This window comes from Pan paniscus, chromosome 5 (genome assembly GCF_029289425.2).
Source record: "Pan paniscus chromosome 5, NHGRI_mPanPan1-v2.0_pri, whole genome shotgun sequence".
In the NCBI taxonomy this organism is placed as follows: domain Eukaryota; kingdom Metazoa; phylum Chordata; class Mammalia; order Primates; family Hominidae; genus Pan; species Pan paniscus.
The window spans coordinates 32,585,393-32,611,706 of record NC_073254.2 but is presented as its reverse complement, the minus strand read 5'-3'; the positions used below and the strand labels follow the sequence as shown (position 1 = coordinate 32,611,706).

Sequence of the window (26,314 nt, the reverse complement as noted above, 5' to 3'; positions counted from 1 at the left end):
GGTATAAGAAAGGAATGTGTGTTTGTGTACATGTTCTTCTATCTGTTGGTCCTAAAGAGTGTAAGAAGGTAAATTTGACCAGTGAAATTCATAATTACAGAGTTTTATTTGGTAATCCATTAATAAATCATTTTCTGAAAGCACATGTCTGTGAGTCATTATATTTTTAATCTTCTTTTCCTCTAACCAAATATATAAGGTTTGTGCTTAGATTTGTTTAAATCCCTTCTGGTTTGTTTGAACTGAATCAGCTTGTTCTCAGCTCTTCTTTTACTTATATATGAGGAAGCAGAGATTTGTAATTTTGTATTTATGGAGATCAACAGGAAAAATCAGATACTCACACTCTGAGACTCTGCCAGATGTAATTTACATTTGAACAAGGATTTACAAAAGAACATGGATTAAGTTAAACAATTAGAGCAGTATACCACAGACTATATATCCTAGGAAAACTATTTGGGTCAGTAGTTTTTGTTTTCAACAGACCCTTGCATTGTGAGTGCCCAGTAAATTGGTTGTAATTAATAATTGTCCCAGTACAAGTCTTTGTTTAGGATTAAGGGAGCTAGCTAAAATAAGTTTGTGACTGCATTTTGTAGGAAATATGTTAGTTAATCAGTGTGTTTTATGAATGTGAAAATCATTATAATTATTACTTTTAAAACCACCAATAGTGCATTTGTTATCTCTTAACTCTGTTTAGATGACCTCTTAGTTTGTCATTCTTTAGGCTTAAAAACTCGAGTTGGCACTTGTTTTTTTATTACTGTATATGTAGTATAATGACTGTGTAGTGCAGGACATTTAAACTGAAGGCAGTGAACCCCCTGACATTAAAAGTAAAAGTGTGTGTATGCATATACAATTTCTAAGAGTGAGACTTCATGTCTTTGATCAAAATTTCAAAGGCTTCTGAAACTCAAGAAAATTAAGAACTGGTGACAGGTGTATTTTGTGATGGTGTTTAGAAGTATGTTTTTCTTTTCCTTTCCTGTCTCCTCCCCTTTACCCCTTAAGAGACCTGCACTAACAACTAAATACATTTAGAGACCCTGTATGCAGTTAAGGTCTCCAGACAGTTACAGTTGTTTATATTAAAGTGCTGAAATATATCAGCAGCTACTTACTATTTCTCTAATCACTCAGTAGCCAGAATTAAAATGTTGATGGTGTCTTTAATTCATAGCAGGAAGGCTTTTGTGGTTACTGTAATAAATATTAAACAGAGCCTTCTCCAAAGCCGTTGGTCACATGCTTTGTCCCACTAGTAATTAACTTATCAATGAGCTATGGTATACTCTGGCGACTTTTTCCTAAAAGATTTATACTTTTGACAAACCAGGGCACGATAAATTTTTCTATGAAAAGTGCCTTTTTGACCCAGAGGAGACTAATGCAAATTTGTAATGAGCTATGATGTATAGTGGTCGGCGAGTTTTAGCATCTCCTTTGAGATGGTGTACATTCCCTTCTCATCTGATCTTATTTTTCTTTAGATCATGTTGTATATTGTACATTTGACATGTGTATTCGTATTGAATATAATGTAAGAAAGGCAAAAGGCTGTTTATTGTTAGTCAAAAAGTATTTATTAGAGTGTGGATTTTGCTTTCAAAGGGCTTATGCTCACTCGCTATTGCATAACCTGTTTATACTATCAATATAAAAAAGGAAAAAAGATGTTTGGGCCAGGCGAGGTGGCTCACGCTTGTAATCTTAGCACTTTGAGGGGCCGAAACGGCTGGATCATTTGAGGTCAGGAGTTTGAGACCAGCCCAGCCCAGCCAACATGGTGAAACCCCATCTCTACAAAAAATACAAAAATTAGCCAGGCATGGTGGTGGGTGCCTGTAATTCCAGCTACTCAGGAGGCTGACGCAGAGAATCGCTTGAACCTGGAGGCAGAGGTCCCAGTGAGCCGAGATCACGCTGCTGCAGTCCAGCCTGGATGACAGAGTGAGACTTGTCTCAAAAAAAAAAAAAAAAAGTAAATGGATGATACGTGGTACTGTGTCAAATTTGGGAGCCAAAATGTTTCTGTTCCGTGTTCATGCAGCATAACTTATTTTGCTTTAGAAAAGCTACAGTATTAAGAGAGTGAGTTGACTTCTGTCATTTTTTCTGAAGTTGGGAGTAATTTGACTCTGTATTTTATTTTCCAAAGAAAACTGTGCTCTTTTAAAATAGAAATTTGTTCATCTACAGAGTCTTCTCCCAAAGTGCCACCACTTTTGGTGCCATGTAAAACCACTCGACTACTCAGTGACAATTAACTTTAGCCTAGGACACTTTGGTAATGAATCTCTTCAAGTCAAGCCTGTTCTGATCCTTCAGTCTGGCTATTTCAGCATCTTTTAGTCTGAGACCAGTCAAGGGAGAGCAAGTAACTCGGTTATGTGATTCATTAAAATAAAAACAAAATAGAATAGAAAAAAGTAGGATAGAGACATTAAAAGTATATTCTCAGTATTAAATGATGTTTCCTGTGCTGAGTTTCTAGTCTCTCCTTGGACAACACAATTTTAATTTTGAAAAAATAAGAAGTTGCAAGAATAGCAGACTTACACATTTTAAAGCTTTGCTGCATTTGCCTTATCAAATATTTGTGGAAAAAATATAATTTATTGTTTGAACTCTTTGAGAGTAGGTGAAATACATCATACAGCCCTTTAGCCCTTAATACTTGGTGTGCTTTCTTTTTTTTTTGAGCAGAGTTTTGCTCTTGTCACACAGGCTGGAGCGCAATGGCACAATCTCGGCTCACTGCAACCTCCACTTCTTAGGTTCAAGTGATTCTCCTGCCTCAGCCTCTTGAGTAGCTGGGATTACAGGCACCCGCCACCATGCCTGGCTAATTTTTTTTTGTATTTTTAGTAGAGATAGGGTTTCACCGTGTTGCCCAGGCTGGTCGGCTGGTCTCAAACTCCTGACCTCAGGTGATCCACCCACCTCGGCCTCCCAAAGTGCTGGGATTACAGGCGTGAGCTACCGCGCCCAACTCTTGGTGTATTTTCTAAGACTATTACCAAATTCAGGAAATTTAACAGGCAATGAAGTTTTGAACTTTTGAAGTTAAGAAGGAAGCTGAAAGAAAAAGTAGCTAGCCTTAATTATTATGTATTATCAAATTTTGCTAAAATAAGTTTATTCTCCTTATGTTGATCTTTTAAAAATAGAAGTATTTAAATTTGCTTTATTTAAAAAATTCATTGCATGTATAATGAAGAAGTATATAACTTATATATTTGGTTTCAACAGTTCAGAAAAAAATGTAAGTACCTTGTATCACCACCCAACTTGTACTTTTTGGTCTCATATCACTTATTCCCATTTCCACTCCTTCCCATTGTACCTGTGAAAGGAAATGACTATCCTGAATTTTATATTTATTTGCCTTAGTTTTCTTTATAATTTAACAACTTTAATATTATATTTGCCTGGTTTTAATATTTTTGTAAATGGAATGCTACTTTTTGAACTTTTCGTCCCACTTTGTTTGCTCATCTGTTTTTGAAATAGCTTTATTGAGGTATAATTTACATATAATAAAAATTCACCCATTTTAAGTGTACAGTTTCGATGAGCTTTGATAAATGTATATACAGTTGTGCAACCACCTGCACAGTCAACTTTGTTCTTGAGATTCATTTGTCCGTGTTGATGCACATAGCTGAATTCACTTTTGCTGTTGCATGGTATTCCATTGTATGAATATACTACAGTTCATCCTTTCATTGTTGATGGACATTTGGGTAGTTTCCAGTTTGGGGCTTTTATGAACAGTGCTGCTATGAACATTTGGATTGCTGGATCATAGCATATGTGCATGTTAAACTTTACTATGTGCATGTAAAATTGATTTCGTAAGTAGTTAATATCACTAGTAGTATAAGATAATGACAGTACTTAATATTATCAGAGTTTAAAATTTTTACTGATGCAGAGCATGTGAAATGATATTTTATTGTGGTTTTAATTTGCATTTCCTGCATTACAGTGCAATGGAACATCTTTTCATATATTTATCAGCCATTCATTTGTTTTCTTTTGAAAAGCACCTGCTCTCTTTTTACTCATTTTCTCTTTTTTTTTTTTTTTGGCCTTTTAAAATTGATTCCTTGGTGTTACTTACATATTGTGTATATTAATCTTTTGTTATATGCAAAATCTTTTTCCAGTTTGTGGCTTCTGTTTTTGCTTGGTTTTATTTATTTTCTGATTATTAGAAGTTCTGATTTTTAAAATAGTGAAGTTTACCCTTTACTTTTAAGATGGATGCTTTATCGGCTAAATGTGGTGGCTCATACTTGTAATCCCAGCACTTTGGGAGGCTGAGGTGGGAGGATCGCTTTGAGCCTAGGGGTTCAAGATCAGCCTTGGCAACAAAGCAAGACTTCATCCCTATTTTTTGTAAAGGGTTAATGCTGTATGTGTCATGTTTTTAAAAGTTCTTTTCTAAGCTCATACATATACTCTCTTATACCTTCTAAAAGTCTTAAGCTTTACAATTCACATTTAAATCCTTGAAATTGATTTTTTTAAATGGTATGAAGTAGAGATTAATTTCCCCCCATCAAGATAACCTATTATCCTAGCACTATTTATTGAATAGTCCAGCCTGATCTTTGATACTGGTTCTATCAGACTAGGTTTCCAGATAACTGAGGATCATTTTCAGGGCCGTCTCTTCTGTTTCAGTGTTCTGTTTGTCTGTCTCTGAGGCAGTGCCACACTGCAGTACTGATAACTGTAGGACCAGTTTCTTCATTGTGTTCTGCTATAGGGGTGGCTTGGTCATTCTTATAGATGCCATTAAAAACTATTTTGGGATTGCACTGGACACATAGTTCAATGTGAAAAGAATTGGCATCTTTACAGTGTTGGATTTTCTGATTTGAAAACATGGTATATCTGTTTATTTAGTTCTTCTTTAGCAATAAAAATTTTACGTAAAAAAGTCTTTAAGGTTTTTGCATCTTTTTTGTTAGATTTGTATCTGGGTACTTAAATTTTTTTTTCTATCACAAGTGGTATTTTAATTTTTTTAATTGAAGTATAATATGATACATGCATTTTTTTCTGTATGTATGCTGAATTTTCAAGTTAAACTCCGGACCTAGATCAAAAAATAACATTAGCAGCTCCCTAGAAACAATCCTCTTGTTTCTTTCCTGTTACTAACATCCCCAAGGGCTGCCACTGTCCTGACTTTTAAAATCATGAGTCAGTTTAGCCTATTTTGGCACCTTACATAAATGGAATCATACAGTATGTGCTCTTCTGTATCTAGCTTCTTTCGTTCAGTGTTATTTTTGTGATCATCTAGTTGTAGTTCTAGATTGTTCATTCTTATTGCTGTATGGTATTCAATTGCATAAATATACCAAAAGTAGTCACTTTTAACATTTTTAAAATACTTTTAATTTTTTAAATAGAGACAGGATCTTGCCATGTTGCCCAGACTGGTCTCAAACTGCTGAGCTCAGATGATCCTTCCACCTTGGCCTCCCAAAGTGCTGGAATTACAGATGTGAACCACTGTGCCCAACCTAGAAGTGGTCATTTTAAGTTACATTCTCTGTTTTCTTGTAGCTGTCGACTTTAGTATATACTTATAGGCAGTAACTTTGTTAAATTCTCATTAATTCTGATATCTTTTTTTGTCTTGGCTTTTCTTTATAGATAGTAATTTTGTTTGCTAATGATAGTTTTTTCCCCCCCCATTGGTGTTTATATCTTTCATTTCTTTTGATCAAGAAGAGAAGCAAGCATAGAATAATCAGATGCAAAGATAATGGGTTATATATTTTATAAATAAATAGAAATATTTTCTTTAGATTTTGGAAGTGAAATTGAGCTGGAATTTCTACGTGTTTTTTGTTTCTGTTTTGTTTTATGCCCTGGGCTTCTGCTGCCTCTCAGTGCCTGTGTGGTTTAGACAGGGGAGTTAATTTGGGGAGGAGTGGGACAAGAGGGGCCAGCTACTTTGTCTTTGGCCTCCTGTTCATGTGTGTGCAATTGGAGTTGAATCTTTTTCTGGAGGTCTTGATAAGCTGTCACAATTGGTTAACCTTTTCTTGGTTTATTAGTGCAGCTAGATAACCCAGGGTCGGGGAATGGTAACTTGTGTTCTAGCATATATGCTTGTTATTTAATGGAGTGTAAATGGATTTGGGGGTATACTGAACTCAGGAGGGCACTCAGAAATGTGTTCCACTGTCCTGAGTTTTCATCTATAAGAACTTGAGTGTGTATGGATCAATTAACTGGAACTCCTCAGAAAACAGGGTGAAGTTTTGAAAGAAAGTTAAAGTTACATAAAGCATTGAATCACAAATTACTTTGTGATTTCTCAGAGGATGTCAGCGGTAAAGGCGGTAAGGCTCACATGTCAAATCTCCACGGGGAATTTTTATACCTACAAATTAAAGCCAAATTGATTACCCTGTATAGATAATAACGTAGAGTTGGAGATGCCACATAAAGAGAAAAATCTTCAACAGGTGTATAATTATTGGAAAACCATATACTTCTAGCTCATGATTCTTTTCTGCTTTGTGTTGGGTAGATGCAGAAAAGTTATAAGCATCAACTTAATGTGGTTGAGGCTTTCTGAACTGATCTCCATTTAACCAGTTCACTGCATTAACTGGTGTTCTCAATTCCTTCTATGACATAAGTCTACTGATGCTCATGCTGGGTGGGTTCGCTGACCATGAACATCCCAGTTGCATGCCACGCACTTCCACGCCTCCCCGTTGAGTTGTAAATTACCAAAACCAGTAGTATTTGGCTTTATAGAGTTTAGTTATTGTAAATTGATATAATATGAACAGAAAAAATGTGCTTTCTGTGGAAGACAGAATCAGTGAAGGTGAATTCTCAAAATGTGCTTCCCAGATCAGCAGCATCAGAGTCCTCTTGAAACCTGTTAAAAATGCAAATTCTCAGCCTCCACTCTAGACCTGTTATATCAGAAACTTGGCTGGGTGCGGTGGTTCACACCTGTAATCCCAGCACTTTGGGAGGCCGAGGCAGGTGGATCACCTGAGGTCAGGAGTTCGAGACCAGGCTGGCCAACATGGTGAAACCCTGTCTCTACTAAAAATACAAAAAAAAAAAAAAAAAATCTGTGTTTTACCAAACTTTCCAGGTGATTCTGAAGCTTACTAACATTGGAGAATCACTTTCTAAAAAAATACTGCCATCAAATTAAACACAGGAGAGAGAGGGATTGTAAAAATAGAAGAGGTTTCTATACTCAGATTGTTTTTCAGTGACCAGTTCTTTATTCTCCTTAAAGAAACAGACATTGAAAATTCATAATGCATCATGGTGTAGTTTACATAGAAAAACAACCAGAACTCCATTCAGCAGACCATTCTCAAGGAAATGTACTTTGTGTCAGTCTAAAGATTGCAGAATGAACGAACTTTTAAATACTTTAAGTTAATGTAAAAACGTTTAAAGGTATAAGTACCCATTTTTATGATTCTCTGCTTTAATCTACTCTTTTTTTTGTTTTTTGCTTTTGTTTTTGTTTTTGTTTTTTGAGACAGAGTCTCACTCTGTTGGCCAGCCTGGAGTGTAGTGGCACAATCTTGGCTCACTGCAACCTCCATCTCCCAGGCTCAAGCAGTTCTCCTTCCTCAGCCTCCCGAGTAGCTGGGATTACAGGCGTGTTGACACCATGCCCAGCTAATTTTTGTATTTTTAGTAGAGATGGGGTTTCACCATGTTGGCCAGGCTGGTCTCGAACTCCTGACCTCAGGTTATCTACCCGCCTTGGCCTCGTAAAGTGCTGAGATTACAGGCATGAGCCACTGCACCCTGCCTAATCTACTCTTTAAACTCATTGTCCAGCTAGCCAAGCCTGTTTATAAGAGAGGAGAACTTTGACTATATTTGATAAATATAATAGCCAAGGCTGATAGGCACCCAGATATGCTGGAAGAGCTGTCAGCCAGTGTCTGTTATGAAATGTATTTCTGTTATGAAATGTATCTCATTTAATACTTGCTGCAACTTTATGAGGTAGGTACCCATTTTGCAGATGGGAGGGAGTAAAATTTGGAAATTATACAGCTAATTCAATGACAACACCAGAATTTAAACCTAGGCAGGCTTCAGATTGTTCTGGTGTGGCAAAGTCTAAATTTCAATGAACAGAAATATATATATATATTTTTTGTTGTTGTTGTTCTTGTTGTGTTTGTTTCTTCAAGACAGGTCTCACTGTGTCACCCAGGTTGGAGTGCAGTGGCATGATCATGGTTCACTGCAATCTGGACTTCCTGGGCTCAAGTAATCCTCCTACCTCAGCCTCCCGAGTAGCTGGGACTATAGGTGTATGCCACCACGTCTGGCTAATTTTTGTGTTTTTTTATAGAGATGAGGTTTTGCCATGTTGTCCAGGCTGGTCTTGAACTCTTGGGGCTGAAGCAGTTTCCACCTCAGCCTCCCAAAATGCTCGGATTAGAGGTGTGAGCCACCACACCCAGCAGAAATATATATGTTGATATAGAATATTTTGCATTGGGTATTCAGAGAACAAGTTAATTTGACAGCTATGGTGAGGCCTTCTAACACTCACCGTAAACTTTCCCATGTCCCAAAGTATCTCTAATAATAACGTTAATAATTAATAGTATATACAACCCATCCTTTTCTGAAGGAAAGTTCAGAACTTTCTTTAGAACATCTACTGTGAATTGGGAACCAAAAAAAAAAAAAAAGCAAATGTATTGGTATTGCTAGGGTTACCATAGCATAGTACCACAGACTGGGCGCCTTCAACATGGGCACCCATGTTGAAGGGTTGAATATTTTCTCACTACCCTGGAGGCTGGAAGTCCGAGATCAAGGTGTGGGCAGGTTTGGTTTCCTCTGAGACTTCTCTCCTTGGCTTGTAGATGACTGTCTTCTCCCTGTGTCTTCTCATTGTCTTCCTTCTCTGTGTGTCTCTGTCCGGATTTCCTTGCTTATAAAGACACCAGTCATAATGCATTAGGTCCCATTGTAATGACATCATTTTAACTTTAACCTTTTTCAAGCTCCTATCTCCAAATGTCACATTCTGAGGTACTGAGGGTTAAGGCTTCAATATGGAAATTTAGGGTGTGGGGACATGATTCCATTCATAACAATAGCTAAGATGCTTTTAGATATTTAGAGCTTCTCCCAAAGGTTGAGATCTTTGATTTTGATTTGAGATTTGAAAGACCTTGACTTTACCCTTTGATATAATTAGGGCAGAGTTCATAGCACCAGGCTATTTTAAATCCAGGTGACAGCAGCTTCTTAGTGGGTTTTAGGAGGGTAATATATTTGGGTAGCAGAATGGATTCTACCCTTCAAATACCAGTTAAAGCTTCTTTGATGATTTAGAATTACATATGTTGGGCCAGGTGCAATGGCTCACGCCTGTAATCCCAGCACTTTGGGAGGCCCAGGCAGGTGGATCACCTGAGGTCAGGAGTTCGAGACCAGCCTGACCAACATGGAGAAACCCTGTCTCTACTAAAAATACAAAATTAGCCAGGCATGATGGTGCATGCCTGTAATCCCAGCTACTTGGGAGGCTGAGGCAAGAGAATCACTTGAACCCAGGAGGCAGAGGTTGTGGTGAGCCGAGATCGCCCCATTGCACTCCAGCCTGGGCAACAGAGCCAAATTCTGTCTCAAAAAAAAATAAAAAATAAAAAATAAATGTACATGTGTTAAGTCCTAACTAATTAAAAAGTTTGTCATAAAAAATTCTAACTACAGGAATTCTTGTTATGGGGGAAAATGTGTAACACTTGAAATGCAAATAATCTTCTTTTATATCAAGCTAATTATGCAGCCATTAGTTCAAGCCCTGCCTTCTGCTCTCTTTTACATATAGCTCTCCTGTGAGGTCTCTTCCTGAAAAGTCTTCACTGGTCTGGTAAGGGGAACAGGGAATTCTCTCTTAACTCTGCTGCTGCCTCTTGAAAGAAGGAAACAATGACTGGAAAGATAAAATATGCTCTGTCTGTGGTTGATTTTTGACCCCTAATTAGGTTTCATCTGTAGGTTCACTAACAGCATTTTCCTACCATATGTAAAATTAAACAGTAATGCTTTCTCCATAACTTAATTTGCATGCTCGAATCCCTTGTGGATCAGCAGCATTAGCACACCCTGGGAGCTCATTAGAAATGCAGAAGCTCAGGACCCACCACGGATTTACAGAATCGAAAAATCTGCGCTTAATAGTGTTCCTGAAGCATCTGTATACATATTGAAGTTTAAGAAGCATTGTGCTGATGTACCTTCAAAACAGTGTTCCAAAAGAAGAAGAGGAAGAGGAGGAAAAGGAGGAGGAGGAGGAGGAAAGGAAAGAAGGAAGGAAGGAAGGAACTTCCATATAGAGTAAGTTCCTGATGTTGCCATGGCATTTGTAAACTGTCATGGTGGGTGAGACTATCTTTTTTTTTTTTTTTTTTTTTTAATTTATGAGACGGAGTCTCGCTCTGTCTCCCAGGCTGGAGTGTAGTGGTGCGATCTCGGCTCACTGCAAGCTCCGCCTCCCAGGTTCACGCCATTCTCCTGCCTCAGCCTCCCGAGTAGCTGGCACTATAGGCGCCCGCCACCACGCCCAGCTAATTTTTTGTATTTTTAGTAGAGACGGGGTTTCACCGTGGTCTCGATCTCCTGACCTAGTGATCCACCCACCTCCGCCTCCCAAAGTGCTGGGATTAGAAGCGTGAGCCACTACACCCGGCCAGGTGAGACTATCTTTTAACCTGCTAATGAATTATAATTAGCATATAATGAGCAGTGAAGATGACCAGGGGTCACTTTCCTTGCCATCTTGGTTTTGGTAGGTTTTAGCCACTTCTTTACCTCATGCTGTTTTATCAACAAGGTATGTGTGATCTGTACCTTGTGCAGACTGCCTGCCTCATCCTGTGACTTAGAATGCCTAACCTCCTGGGAATACAGACCAGTAGGTCTCAGCCTTATTTTACCCAGCCGTTGCTACATTCAAGAAGGAATCACTCTGGTTCTAATGCCTCCGACAGAATGGTTAGATTCTCAGACTCTAAAGCAAAGAAGACTATGTTCAGTGACAGCAAGACTGTTGAAGAAAAATAAACTCCAATGGCCTTGAGGAGCCATTATAAATAAAAACAAAGTATAACTTATAATTATCTGTTGTGTTACAGTGAAGTGTATCATCACTGCTGTACTGAATATTGGATTTCAGATGTAGCACTGAAACATCTGTTACTGAGATATGCACCAGAATGTCTTATGTATTCCTTGCAGGCATTGTTGTTTATAGAGGTCTTCTGTTGTTTTAGTGTTGTTAATATGTAGCAGATGCACAAGGAAAGGGGGAGGAAAGAGGACCCGGAAAGCGCCCTAAAGTGCCTTAGAGTTTTTCTGAGATTTAAATTTGTTTCAGTTTATACTTTTACTCAATTGGAGAAAATAATGGAGGTCTTGAAGGAATTTGTGCCAATTTGCTTACATAACTATTGCATATGTATCAGAGTTCAGTGACTCATCTCTTTACCATCATGGGGTTTTTGACATGCAAGGCTAGAAAATTTCATGAGATTGGTTGGCTAAATTGAACTGGTTTTTTAGAATGAATACATAAAAATTAGTGCATTCCTTATATAACAACACAACTTTTTCGTTGCTGGGTAAAAAAAAAAAAAAAATTCACTCTAAGGCAGTGAAATTTTAAAGACTTTCAGTCCAAGTTGATGATTTAAGGAAATCCTCCATGTACGGGAAGAAAATGGAGGAAAGAGATTTGTAAGTACCATGTTGAATCCATTATAGTTCAGAAAACGAAATACTAGATTCTGACATCTCGGTGAGATTTAGTTGTCAAATATCTGGAAGGATATTTAAAAGTTCATGCTTCTTTATTCTTTATAAGAAGTTTGTTTTAGATCAAGTCATAAGCATATGTTTCCAGGCTGCCACAATATAATAAGCCCAATTCTTCATTAGGTGAGAAATTAGACTGGGCAACTGGAGAGGGTAGATGGTGTCCCCGTCTTTCAGGACCATTCTATCTTCATGAAGCCCTTCATGATTTCTTCTGCCAGGAGCAATGTCTCCACCCTCCAACCTCCAGGAATGTTTCATACCTTTCTTATTACATTGGTCGTGTTTTGTGTATGCTTGTTTCATTACCATTCTTTTTTCCTTCCTTCATTTGGCAGGTCTTTGTTGTCTTTGTTGAGCACTTATGTGTCAGACACTATGCTTTCTAATTGGGTTGTAATAAATCATGCATTAAATGTAGCAATTGCCACATTTAATAGCAGTCTAAAGGCCTGGCGTGGTGGCTAATGCCTGTAATCCCAGCACTTTGGGAGGCCTAGGTGAGAAGATCACTTGAGGCCAGGAGTTCGAGACCAGCCTGGGCAACATAGTGAGTCCCCATCTCTACAAAAAAATTTTAAAATTATGTAATTAGGGCGGGGCACGGTGGCTTATGCCTGTAATCCCAGCACTTTGAGAGGCCGAGGCAGGTGGATTACCTGAGGTCAGGAGTTTGAGACTAACCTGGCCAAATGGTGAAACTTCATCTCTACTAAAAATACAAAACTCAACCGGGCGTGGTGGTGCGCGCCTGTGGCCCCAGCTACTTGAGAGGCTGGGGCAGGAGAATTGCTTGAGCCTGGGAGGTGGAGATTGCAGTGAGCCGAGATTGTGCCACTGTACTCCAGCCTGGTCGACAGAGCGAGACTCCGTCTCAAAAAAACAAAACAAAACAAAAAAAAAACAAAAAAGGAAAGAAATTAGCTGGGCATGGTGGCTTGCACCTGTGGTCCCAGTCTAGGTTCTTGTACATTCTTATATTGTACAATAATAGTTGGATGAATAGCGATGCTTGAGATGCAGATTCCCATCTATAAAACTCTATAATTTCACTTAGCAAAGACCTCAAATAAATCACTTCAATGCTGTATTTTAAAAGCACCTTTGCTTCCCATTACTACATGAAGAGACTTCTGTAACTTTTTCCAGATGACACAATTAGATTTACTGTGTCTTCAGGACTGTGGAGGAAGTTATTGCAAGTTTTACTCAGACAGTTACAAAAATAAACATACGTAAGGTCGAAGGACTAAAACAATTGGAGATCACTGCCGAGATCAATGCAACCTCAGGAGTTTAATCTATATTGAGAGCGTGCTTTCTCTTGAATTTAGGACCAACTAGCAATAACAAACATTGGAGTTACCAGAGACTTCCAATGGTCTGTTGGTTGCTGTTCTCCACTTAAAAGGGTTGGTTGGTTACTCCCGACTCCAGACTTCCTTTCCATTTATGTATGTATGTGTATATATATATATAGACAGGGTCTCACTATGTCGCCCAGGCTAGAGTGCAGTGACTGCAGTTGAGCTCACTGCAGCCTCAACTTCCCCAGGCTCAGGTGATCCTTCCACATCAGTCTGCAAGTAGCTGAGACTACAGGCACACACCACCACACCAAGCAAATTTTTGTATTTTTTGTAGAGACAGGATTTTGCCAACTTGCCCAGGCTAGTCTGGACCTTCTGGGCTCAAGGGATCCGCCCACCTTGGTCTCCCAAAGTGCTGGGATTATAGGTGTGAGCCACCATGCCCAATCTCCTTTTCCTTTTGCCCTAACAAACATTCTGGTTGTTGCTACTCATTTTTTTTTCAAAGAAATGCAAACACACTTAAATGTAACACAAATCTGCTTTATAGAAATTTCATCATTCATTACATTTTTTTGAATGTTTGTATTATTCGTTAATATTACTTGTGAATACAGTTTGTTGCATTACTGACTTTTATGATGTTTGTTAACTTGTCTGAACCTCATCTATGACCTAGGGCAATAATAGCCACATTATAGGATTACTGTGATTAAATGAAACAATATGTGTAAAATGCTTGGCACCAGCCTGGCACATAATACCTGCAAACTCTCTCTGCCTCCATTTTCTTCTTAAACATTTGCTTGGGACTGTGAAACATACAGTGGGGCGCTTGCACATGTGTGTGTGTGAGAGAGGTAGAGGGGGAGTGAGAGAGACAGAAAGAGAGATCTTATTAAAATTAGGGGCAATGGGCCAGGTGCAATGGCTCATCCCTGTAATCCCAGCCCTTTGGGAGGCCGAGGTGGGCAGATCACCAGCCTGGCCAACATGGTGAAACCCCATCTCTACTAAAAATACAAAAAAAATTAGCCAGGTGTGGTGGCACATATGTGTAATCCCAACTACTTGGGAGGCTGAGGTGGGAGGATCACTTGAATCCGGGAGGCGGAGGTTGCAGTGCGCCAAGATCCCACCATTGCACTCCAAGTTTGGGTGAAAGAGTAAGACACCGTCTCAAAAAGTAAAAATAAAGTTAGGGGCAATGAAGAGAGGCTCAGCCCTCTCCCTGGATGCATTATTCTGATAATGTCAAATTAACATGGACTTTGACATAAGTAATATGAAGTTACTTTTAATCATTCATATGTGTTTGAGTTGGTCAGCGTGGGCTTTTTTCTCATTAGCAGAAATGTCTATCTTTTTGTTAAGAAAAAAAACCTCTGTGCACAGTCAGCATAAGATGAAAGGAGCTATAGTTTAAAGAGAGGAAATATGGCTTTGAGATCTCTTCAAAGCCAATCAAACCATCAGATTTTATCAACTCAAGAATCTGGTTGGAGATGAATAATTTTATCTTTTTAAGAGCTTCATTTGTACTAATCAATGTAGTGTACATCAGCTTTTGAGTTTTAAAAGTAACTAGCTTTTTGTTATATACTTGTAAAAATTGAAGTGGATAAACATTTTTGTTCACAAGGGTACAGTTTTATGAGACTGTCAAGGGTAGTTCCTCCTTTTCAGTTACGGAGAGAGAGCTACATTTTATGAGAGAATTTAAATTCCCCCTCCTTTTTATGGGAAATTGGTGCTTAGAGGTTCATGGATCTGTTGGGGCAGTGGTTTTCAACACTGGCTACATGTTAGAGTCACTTGGTTGCTTGTAGAAAAATACTTTGCACAGCCCCAGCCCCAGAACTCAGCTTCTGATCACTTGGCACAGACAAGAGAGTGCAGGATGTGTCGTTTTTCTCTGAACTGAGCCACTCCAACAGGTGGGGGCCAGGTAGGGACCATAGTGAGGACCCAGCTGCCTGCTGAGCTGAGCCAGGTCTCTGTGGTGCTGAATTTTCCTCTCTGATCCCATGGGGGCTCAGCAGAAATAGCTCAGGGCTTGAGCCTTAAACTGCCTATCCTTAGTAGGAATTATTCTTTGCCAAGGACAGTGTTTCTTCCAAGTCTGATTGTGACATTTATTCAGGACAGCTATAGAAAGCACAGATAAGAAAAGAAAAAAATATTTCCAATCCCACTCACGAGAGAGAGAACCATTTTGGCCTTTTAGTATTCCTCCCCCTCCCCAGGTAAATGGTGAAAATAACACAACTAGCCAAAAATAAGCTTTTGTTATTAAATATTTATTTTGGGCCAACAAGTGAAGTTGCTGTTGCCCTTAGCGTGGTGGGAAGCCTGGAGCACAGGTGTAAAGGAACTTGCTTCAGGTATTGCAGTAATAAATCAATACAGGATCTGCCTCACTGCAAGGTAAAGGGACCCTTGTGAAACTGATATGTTTGGTTATTACTAATGAAAATTGAGTCACATTTTACATTAGATGGTGGCCATATTTATGACAAACAGCACAAGAGTATTATTTTTAAGTGTCTTTTTTTTTTTTTTTTGGAGACAGGGTATTGCTTTGTTGCCCAGGCTGGAGTCAGTGGCGCAGTCATGGCTCACCACAGCCTCTACCTCCTGGGCTCAAGCGATCCTCCCACCTCGGCCTCCCAAGTAGGTGAGACCACAGGGATGTGCCACCATGCCCTGCTAATTTTTAATATTTTTGTAGAGACGGGGTTTCCCTATGTTGCCCAGGCTGGTCTCGAATTTCTGGGCTCAAGTGATCCTCCTGCCTCCGTCTCCCAGAGTTTTGGGATTACAGGCATGACCCACGGTGCCTGGCCTTCAGCGTCTTTTTATTATGATATTATTGGGGATTCTGTATTTATGATTTTAGAATACTACCTGCTGGAATATTTCATTTGGCTTTTTAGCTTTGGGAGCATGTAGCGCAGGGAGAATTGAAAGTTCCTAATTGGGAATGGGATGGTGTTCAGCCACTCTCGTCTGCACTTAAGCAACTGGTGTAGGTTTCTTTCTTGCCTACCTGCAAGTGCACGCTACAAGCCTGGGCCCTCTGCTCTGACCTCACAGGGGTCACTTAAGAATTTGAAGAAGGCCAGTGTCCTGTGGCCATTAGACAGTAGTGTGAGAGAGGGAAAGAGGTGCCTTTTGTAATTACGACGAAACTGTGTCCTGGATTTTATGAAAATGCTTGTCTTTTTATTCTTTTCAACTTAAATGTTTACTTTTTCCCATTCTTCAAAAAAAAATAAAAGTTGACCCTAACAACACAATTTAGATTGAATTGAGTTATAAAAGGCAGCTTTCTGTATCTGTGAGAGAAAATATAACTTGAAATCCTATGTTTCCATAGTTACATTGCATTGTAATAAGATAAAAGCAGGACTAAGGGATATGTTTGAAAGGCGCTCCAGTAGCTGGCTGAGATAAATGTGATTATTAAGCCACTGTGCCAGGCTTTGGTGGGGAGCTAGGCAGGCAGATCGAACTAGTTGAAATTTCCCATTAGAAGAAAGGCATTTCTAATGCTTTGTGTTGAAGGTAAAAGTGAACCACAGAAACACACTATTGCTTCTGCATTGGAAGTTTATATTTCACTCATACTTAGAATCAGAACTTGTTAAAGTAGTTGCTTTTGGAACTGTACATAATATTTTTCCCGTGTCAGGAAATCAATAAACTTAAAAAAAAATCTAAATTGTTGGTTTGATCATTCTGATTTCTACTCCTTCTTACGTCCCATTTAGTTAATTATTTTCTTTATTCAAGGAATACTGGAAGGCCAAAACACTGTGGCCCACACCTATAATCCCAGCACTTTGGGAGGCCAAGGCAGAAGGATCACTTGAGTCCAGGAGTTTGAGACCAGCCTGGGCAACATAGTGAGACCTTGTCTCTACAAAAAAAAAAAAAAAAAAAAATAAGCTGGGTGTGGTGGTGCGTGCCAGCTACTTGGGAGGCCGAGGCAGGAGTATCACTTGAGCTCAGGAGGTTGAGGCTACAGGGAGCTCAGGAGGTTTCTAACAAAGAAAGATACAGTTGGTATGCACTCTTTCTTGGTTAAGAGGAGAGATTGCCAACAGTACTTCTTTTATAGGTGCTGTAAAATCATGTTATACCTGCACTTTCTTGGGTTTCCTTTGTTCCCATCACTTGACAACTCTTAAATTCATGTTCTCCAGCCATTCTTGTCATTATTAATAGGAGAGAAACTGGGCCCAGGAAGGTTCAAGGGTATGGCCAAGGTCACAGAGCCTTTCTCTTCTTTTAAAGAAACAATGATACACTTTAGATATTCTTATCTTACTGTGAATTAATTTTTTTTTTCTAATTAAGCTTTTTGGGTGACCTTGAGCAAATGAAAAGCTTGACTTTTTCCTCTGCTTTACCGTATTGTGATTTCCTTGGGGTTGGCAAAGATTTGGAAAGGGATGTATTCCAGAACTGGATAAATAATTTGGCCAAATTAAGCAAAATCTCCATGGGATGTTGGTGCCACTTACCCCAGTTTTTTTTTTCTTTCCATTCTCACAGACTTCCTCCTCGCTTCAACCCTCTCTCTGCTATCTGAGTCAAGGCCTCTGGCCTGCATACAAGCTGTAGGAGCTTGCAGAGCTTTTCTGGAATCTGTGCAGTAGTGCTGTGCTGTGGTGGGGTGGAGAAGGCAAATACAAGGGTGTTGAGGTGACAGTTCCGGTGTGTCAGATTGGTGGGTCAGAGAACTGTTTGCTCAGTGCCAGAATGTTGGAAAACAAAAGCAAGTTTCTAAGTAACCCCAAAATAGATTCACAGGCAGGATCAAGAAGCTAATGCAGATGTTCCTTATTTTTTAAAAAGAAGATCTAAAAACCTTATGCAACTATGCAGAATTTCTAAAATGGATTTCATAAGGTCGCAACGTTACTAAATGACTTGTTTATTCAGCCAGCAGTGTTTTAGTCTGGCTGACTCTTGGTGTTTAATTGCATTTGTTCTATGAAGCATTTTGTGATGTTGTTCACCCATGTACAAGGCATTCGGGCATACGATACAGTATTTATGCAATATTTAGGTGATTTTCAAAATATAAGCCTGGTGCCAAATATGGATGTAAAATTTTAAACAGTATGTCTACCGTAACCCCATTTGGGAGGGGAAAAGTTATGTGTGTATATCTGTGTGTGTGTCTAGCATGTGTCGGTGGTTCTCAAACTTTGACATACATCGGAGTCACCTGGAGGGCTTATTAAAACACAGATTGCTGTGTCTTCCCCTAGAGTTTCTTATTCAGTAGGTCTGCAGTGGGGCTCAAGCATTTGCTTTTCCAGTGAGTTTCCAGGTGATGCTGATGCTGTTAGTCTGGGGACCACAGTTTGGGAGCCATTGTGGGGAACAGAAGAATAGAAACAAATCTAGAAGGAAAATTTACCATTATTGTTTAACAATAGTTATCTTATCTCTGGATAATGGGATTACTGGGGCTCTTTATTTTTCTTTTATACTTTCTGCATTTTTTTTCCCATTATCATTAGAAGAAATCGCATTTAAAAGTTTTTCTGAGGCTCTAATACCCACGCTGTCATGAACACACAGTTGTTACTGTCTTCTATTGTCCAGTCTTATAATATTGTCATTTATGACCACAGAGCTTCATGGAACCAGGTGAGGTGGTACATGCCTGGAGTCCCACTTACCAGGGAGGCTGAAGTAGGAAGATCACTTGAGTCCAGGAGTTTGAGACCAGCCTAGGCAACATAGCAGGATCCTATTTCTAAGAAAAAGTTTAAAAATAAATAAGAACAAAGCATCAAGAATGCAATATTTTGTGTCCCTGGTTTTTATTTTGCCTTCCCAACATGTGAGTTTTTAGGGTACCTTTATCACTTCTTATTTTAGTACATGGTGCTAAACACGTGGTAAGTGTTCAATAGGTACTCAATAGCCCCATTAGTTAGAATTGATTCTTTTATGCCACATCACTTCTCTTAAGACTCCATGGAATACTATTTCATGAGTGCAAATTGTATTTGATATCCATTTGAAAGAGGAAGATCTCATCAAAATCTGAAAGAACAGTAAAGAATTTGTATAAGGTAGCAAAATAAGACAAAGCTAAAGTGATAATCCAGCTCTCGTGACCTTAGAATAAACTGGTCAACCAAGAACAAAACTCTAGCACTAGAAATAGCACTTTATTATGTGAAAGCTCTCACAGTTTGGCCTTTAACATTTTAGGAATAATAAGTGTGTAACATCACACATAAAAAACAAAGCCTTAAGAATGTGGCGTTTTCCCATGAAAGAACAGCAAGGATATTATGTATATATGTGTGTTTCATTGATATTTTAGGAAGGCCCTTTGTTAATCAAAAATGAACCTGCCGGATGTTGATTAGTGGAGAAAACACTTAGAATACAGAGAACAATTTTTAAGCCTGAGTCTATCAAATTCTAGGCAAGTTCCTTAACCCCTTGTGTAAACCGTATTCTGTAAATGGGAACATTGGTCTGTAAACAGTTTGGATTTTCACAATGATCAAGTGAACTCATGCTTGAGAAAGCCTGTTAGAAGCGTGTTAAAACCCTCTGAACTCCAGGGTAGTGGTAGTGAGATCACCACTGTCCCTTTTCTTTTCCCAGCCCTGTGGTCTATTGTGGAAACTTACTTAACTCCCTGGATTTTCTGTCCCAGGGAAGGTTATGGCAAAGTGTGGCAAATCCAGGTTCTTCTAGTCTACCTTCCATCCTGCCCAGCTAATTTGGCAGTACCACTCAGCCTTTGTATGAACTCTGAGGTCAGGCAACTTTAGCAAATGCAAGATAGCTTCTGAATGCTGTTTTTCCTGATAACGTAAGTTCCTTTCCTATTACCCTGTTTCCAGGAAATTAAAATAATTACTGTCTCTGTGGAAATGCATGAATCCGTTATTTTAAAAAATGATTTATCACCTGAGGAATTTGTTACTTCTTGTTCAGTGCCTGTATTAGGAAGCTAAGGAATTAGGCATTTGTGAGCTCTCCCTTATACATTCTCATGGTGCTTCACAATGCCCGCTAAGCTGGTACTTCTTTCATCTCCTTCCTAAGTAAATACTCCCAAATGGTTTAATGTATATTGATGAAAGTTTCAAAATAAATTGTGCTTCTTTTTTTTCCAGGAAAGGGGTAATGTTGTTCTCCTTTCTAGTTTCTGTAGCACTTGGCCAAGTTTTGTCACCTGTTAAGTCCTTTTATCCTTCAGAGAGCAAAAGGATAATAATACACTTCACAAATGATATCTTTTTAAGCATTGCAGGCAGACTGTAGCCCCATTTTTAGTCCTGTTTGTTTGACTTAAGGTTCAATGAGTCTTGTGTAACAGTTGCCCTTCTTGTCAGCTGTCTTTCAACTGTGCCGTTGACTGTTGTCTGGTTGTGGGATTAGTGCCATCATGAAGACTGGCTAATGTGTTTGCATGTAGTGCCTCATTCCTGCTACAGGAGGAGGTCAGAAAGGTAAAACCAGGCCAGGTGTGGTGGCTCATGCCTATAACCCCAACACTTTGGGAGGCTGAGGCAGGAGAATCACTTGAGGTCGGGTTTGAGATCAGCCTGGGCAACATAGTGAGACCCTGTCTTCCCTCCCACCAAGAATAGTTGAGAGTGCGGCCGGGCGCGGTGGCTCACGCCTGTAATCCCAGCACTTTGGGAGGCCAAGGTGGGCAGATCACGAGGTCAGGAGGTCGAGACCATGCTGGCTAACACGGTGAAACCCCGTCTCTACTAAAAATACAAAAAATTAGCCGGGCATGGTGGCGGGCGCCTGTAGTCCCAGCTACTTGGGAGGCTGAGGCAGGAGAATGCCGTGAACCCGGGAGGCAGAGCTTGCAGTGAGCCAAGATCGCGCCACTGCACTCCAGCCTGGGCAACAGAGCGAGACTCTGTCTCAAAAAAAAAAAAAAATAGTTGAGAGTGCTGCACACACCTCTAGTCCTAGCTGTTTGGGAGACTGAAGCTAGAGCATTGTTTGAGCCCAGAAATTCAAAGCTGCAATGAGCTATGATGGCGCCACTGCATTCTAGCCTAGCCTTGGTGACAGAGTGAGACCCTGCCCTCCCCATGCGCCCCCCACCTTGTCCCTCTCTCTCTCTGTCTCTCTCACACACACACATAGGTAAAACCAGGTGATAAGAATTTCGTTTTTAGCCTAAAATATGCTTTACAAAGCAGGTAGTGATTTAACAAATTGTGAGAATCCTGTACCTTTTTCTCAAAGAGCTCCTTTGTTTTTGTTTTTGTTTTTTTTTTGAGAAATTATTTTCTTTTGAGTTATTGCTGTGGCATGAGCTCATTCTGGAATGCTCACATGATCAAATTGTTTGTAATCTTGTGTTTAGCTTTTAGGTTATTTATAGTGTCTATGATCTTACATTAAATTCTTTCCATTATATAATGGAAATATACATTTCCATTATGTACCAGTCTTTCTTTCTAAGTTCAGGTTTAAATGATTCATGTGACCAAAGGTATTCTGAAGTTGAAGTTTAGGACTTTATGTGACCTCTATTATGTGTTTTCTGTGAACATCTTTTTAACCATCATAATTTTTTGCATGGTTATATTCTGATGACATTTAACACATGTGACCTTACTTGAAGCAGGGAAATACAGTTTCTTACTTTGTGGTGTTCTAATGGTAAACTATCTTGGACAGCATGATACAGAGCAGCAAAGAGAAGGTATTTATAGTGAGGCATTTGACTGCTTTGTAGTCTCCTTGTAGCATAATAGATACAGCAGAATAAAGTGAACTCCGGATTTCCATTTCCCTCAATCCCTTTGCAGCACTTTGGTCCATGAAGTAGAACCCATTGTGGCTCCTCTGCCCTTTGGTGGTGGCCTCTGATGTGGCTAGCACCTGGTATTCCCAGGTTCTGTAGCTGTCTGGATCCACTGACACCACCACCTTAGGGCTCTGAGAGTGTCTAGATTCTCTCATGTTACTGATTCCAACTGGTGTGGAAAGGTTTCCTTGAACTTCATCTGAGACAGGTTTGGAGTATTTTGAACATTTTAGAAAATAAACCCCAAAAATATGTTCACACAAAATACCTACGCTATAGAGAAGCATGCACATGAGGGGTAGTCATTTTGGTTCATGAAACTGTACCGTGCAAAGTCTGATGAAGATGGGATGAGTTGGCCCAGGTGACTAGCTTCACAGACTTCAGTTTATTTTTCCATACATAAACCAGCCTGGGAAGTAGATACCTAAATTTCTGCAGGAGGTCTTCAGCTTTCATATATTGCATTTTCTCGCAGCCTGTGTGATTTTGCACAGTATACAGGACAGAAAGATTCTAGACTGCCTTTCTCTTGCTGAAGCCTGTCTTTCACATATCAGCTGGCTGATGACTGTGAGTGGTCAGGGTGTTGTTGCTGTCTGCTGGTGCCAGCCTCTGGAGTGTAGGGGGTGCTGCTCTGGTGCTGCACGGGCTCACGCCAAGAGGCCTGCCAGGTGGAAGTTGCTTGTTTATTCCAAGAGTCTTCTTGCCTGGACCAGCCTCCCATATCCTCACCATCCCGTTGCCTCTGAGAGAAATCTCACTCTTTTTCTCTGTCTCAGTACCTAGCAATTATGGAGGTGGGAAATGAATTGTACTCTGATTCATATTTTTATTGTGGCAAAATATACATAAAATTGATCATTTTAGCCATTTAAAAATGTACAATTCAGTGGTATCAAATACATTCACAGTGTTATGCAGCCATAACCACTGTTCATTTTCAGAACTTCTTCATCATCCCAAACAGAAAGTCTATACCCATTAAATAACTCCTTATTTTCTGTCCCCCACCCCCAACCAAGCCCCTGGGAACCACTCTTCTACTTTCTGTCTCTATGAATTTAACTACTCTGGGTACCTCATGTAAGTAGAATCATACAGTGTTTATCCTTTTGTGTCTGTCTTATTTCACTTAGCATAATGTTCATCCATGTTGTAGCATGTATCAGACTTCCCTTCCTATTTATGGCTGAATAATATTCCATTGTAGTATATACCCCATTTTGTTTATTAATTTGTCCACTGATGGACACTTGGGTTGTTTCTACCTTTTGACTGTTGTCAGTAATCCTGCTATGAATATTGGTATGCAAATATCTGTTCAAGTTCCTGCATTCACTTTTTATCTGTTTAAGTTCCTGCATTCACTTTTTTTTTTTTTTTTTGAGACAGAGTCTTGCTCTGTTGCCCAGGCTGGAGGGCATGGTGTGATCTCAGCTCACTGCAACCCCTGTCTCCTGGGTTCAAGCAATTCTTGCATCTCAGCCCCCTGAGTAGCGGGGACTGCAGTCACATGCGCCACCACACCTGGCTAATTTTTGTATTTTTAGTAGAGATGAGGTTTCACCATGTTGGCGCAGCTGGTCTCGAACTCCTGATCTGAAGTGATCTGCCTGCCTCGACCTCCCAAAGTGCCGAGATTACAGGTATGAGCCACCGCGCCCAGTCCCTGCTTTCTCTTCTTTTGGGTATATTCCCAGAAGTGGAATTGTTGGATTCTGATTACATTTTAAGGAACTACTTTCAGATACTAGCTACAAGTTGTTTATCATCTGAATATATCCTAATATACTTAAACATTCTCCAGTTATTACACTCTGAGATTATAAGTAATTTTTACATCAAAGAAAATTTCAGTCTCCTTCTTATTAGTCTGATGCTTTTCCAGTGAGTGTATAATTGGGGATGCCTTCTAGCCGAGAAGCAGCTGGTGAAACTTCGTTCTAAATATCAGAAAAACCTCCTACATGTGTTTTAAAGAAACGTACCAGGGGCCAGGCATGGTGGCTCACACCTGTAATACCAGCACTTTGGGAGGCCGAGGCAGGCAGATCACTTGAGGCTGGAGTTCAAGACCAGCCTGGCCAACATGGCGAAACACCATCTCTACTAAAAATACAAAAATTAGCCGGGTGTGGTGGTGCGTGCCTGTTATCCCAGCTACTCGGGAGACTGAGGCACGAGAATCACTTGAGCCCAGGAGACAGAAGGTTGCAGTGAGCCAAGATTGTGCCACTGCATTCCAGTCTGGGTGACAGAGTGAGACTCTGCCTCAAAAAAATAAAGAAATGCACCAGGAGACAGATAAATTTAGGAATTCGTGGAAGTTTACAAGAACTGAATGTTGGTCACTCTATATATTAATACAAGATAAGCAATGCATTTCTTTTCAGAATTAGTAGTACCATGGACATGATGACTACTTTAATTATATGTCTGGTTCTGACATCTTCATTATAAGATGAGCATTTTACATAAGAGCATCATAGATACAGCTGCCTCTTCTGGTGCTGTGGGCACAGCAGATTCTCTTTAAGAGTTGGGTTAGGGGCAGGTTAGTAGTAACTGACATATTTAGTAATTGTAGCTATTTATACTGCTAACTAAATTTTCCTTCTGATTTGCTGCTCTCCTAGCCAAGTATCCTCTTCATTAATAACTAATTTCCAGAGCTAACTGACATTTTAGTGTCCTTACTCCTGAAAAACCCTTCCAACAGATAACACTGTTTGCCTTCGTCATTACTCTGGTAGCCCCCCAATTCTCACGAAATAACTGCTGCTAATTAGACATGTTCTTTATTAAGTGTTGAGGTGATGAACTTTGTTTAAATGCAGTGCACATACACTGAAGCACATACTGTTGATTATCAGCTCCTGCCCACGGACTGTTGTTTGTGTTCTCTCCCAGTAAAGTGTCCAGGAAATCTTTTGCTTTCTCTTGTGAGTTGTCTACTAGATTTGTGCCTTCAAAGTGATGATGGAGAAACCATGTGTATTTACTCCACACAAGACAGTGAATAATCTCACACAGGTCCATAGCTTGAAGTGTCATCTTTATTTTGACCTCATGTTGCCTTTCTCATTTAGATGTCTAATAAGCATCTCAAAGTTAGCATGTTTGAAACCAAATTCCTCATTTCCTCCACCAAATCAGCTCTTCCCACAGCCTCTCATTTCAGTAAAAGGCAACCCTATGCTTCCTCCCGCTCAAGCGAAAAACTTTGTTCTCAATGATTCCTCTCTCACCTGCACACCTCAGATCAACTCATCAGCAAATCTCTTTGCTCTAACTTCAGAATACATCCCAAAGAAGACTATTTCCTAACATCTTCGTCTCCAGGCATGCGCTTGCCTCAGTGTTTCTGCACTTGTCTGTCCCTCCGCTTGGATATTATTCTCCCAGATAATCTGATGGATACACTGGAAGCATTTGTTGATATATTTTTTTCTCTTTTTGGGGAGCGTGTTTAGAGGAAGGAGGGAATTTAATTTGATTCAGACATGAAGCTTGTATATAAAGATACTAAATTTTCTTAGGACTATATCCATCTGTCTCCTGTCTTTTTAGATATTACCCATCATATGGTGTGGGGAAATCAGTTAACCTAAGTGTTGTAGCAATTTGTTGCTGTCACTTCTGAATCAGCTAAGTTTTCATTTCATACCCAGCTATGATCACTAATAAAAGAAAATATTGTGCATGGAATGTAAAAATAATTATCTCAGTATGTTTCCATCTACATCTGGAAGACTTTGCTTCTTAGCAGCCTTTTAACTTTCGTTTTTCTCTGTCTTGCCCCTTCTCATCCACTTCTCGGCTTATCATGCCGTCCTTCCTATAACTCTTTGTCCTTGTTCTGTTGCATTTGTAAGGAACAATTGGGCAAAAAAAGAATATTTAGTGCAACATAAATGTAAGCTTTAAGAGGTGCTTCCCCCAGTAGAAGTTTTGTTTTTTGCTTATAGACATTTCATTTTTCCTGCGAGTCCTATTAGTTGAGTGACTAAAAAATCTGCAGTTTACTTATAGAAGCACTTTTATTGATTAATTCAAAGAGAAGCTTTTACATCAGAAAAAAAGGGACATCAAACACACTAATACATTGAACTTTTAAGTAACAACATTGAGAGTATCATTGGGCCCATAGCAATTTAACTTATTTCAAGTCCACGACTAGAGATTGTTCAGAAAAATCCCTAAAATGCCTATTGTCACCAGCTCTAACTAGTATTGTAATTAGTGTCAGGAAAATATTGCAGATCAAGTATGGGTCCTGCTGGAATCTGTGTAAGTGGCT

General features: G+C 39.5%; 1 protein-coding gene across 9 annotated transcripts in view; it reads left to right on the top strand.

The window, feature by feature from the left end:
- KIF13A (kinesin family member 13A) overlaps positions 1-26,314 on the top strand; it is a 243,532-nt gene that overhangs the window by 36,821 nt on the left and 180,397 nt on the right. The window lies entirely within an intron of this gene.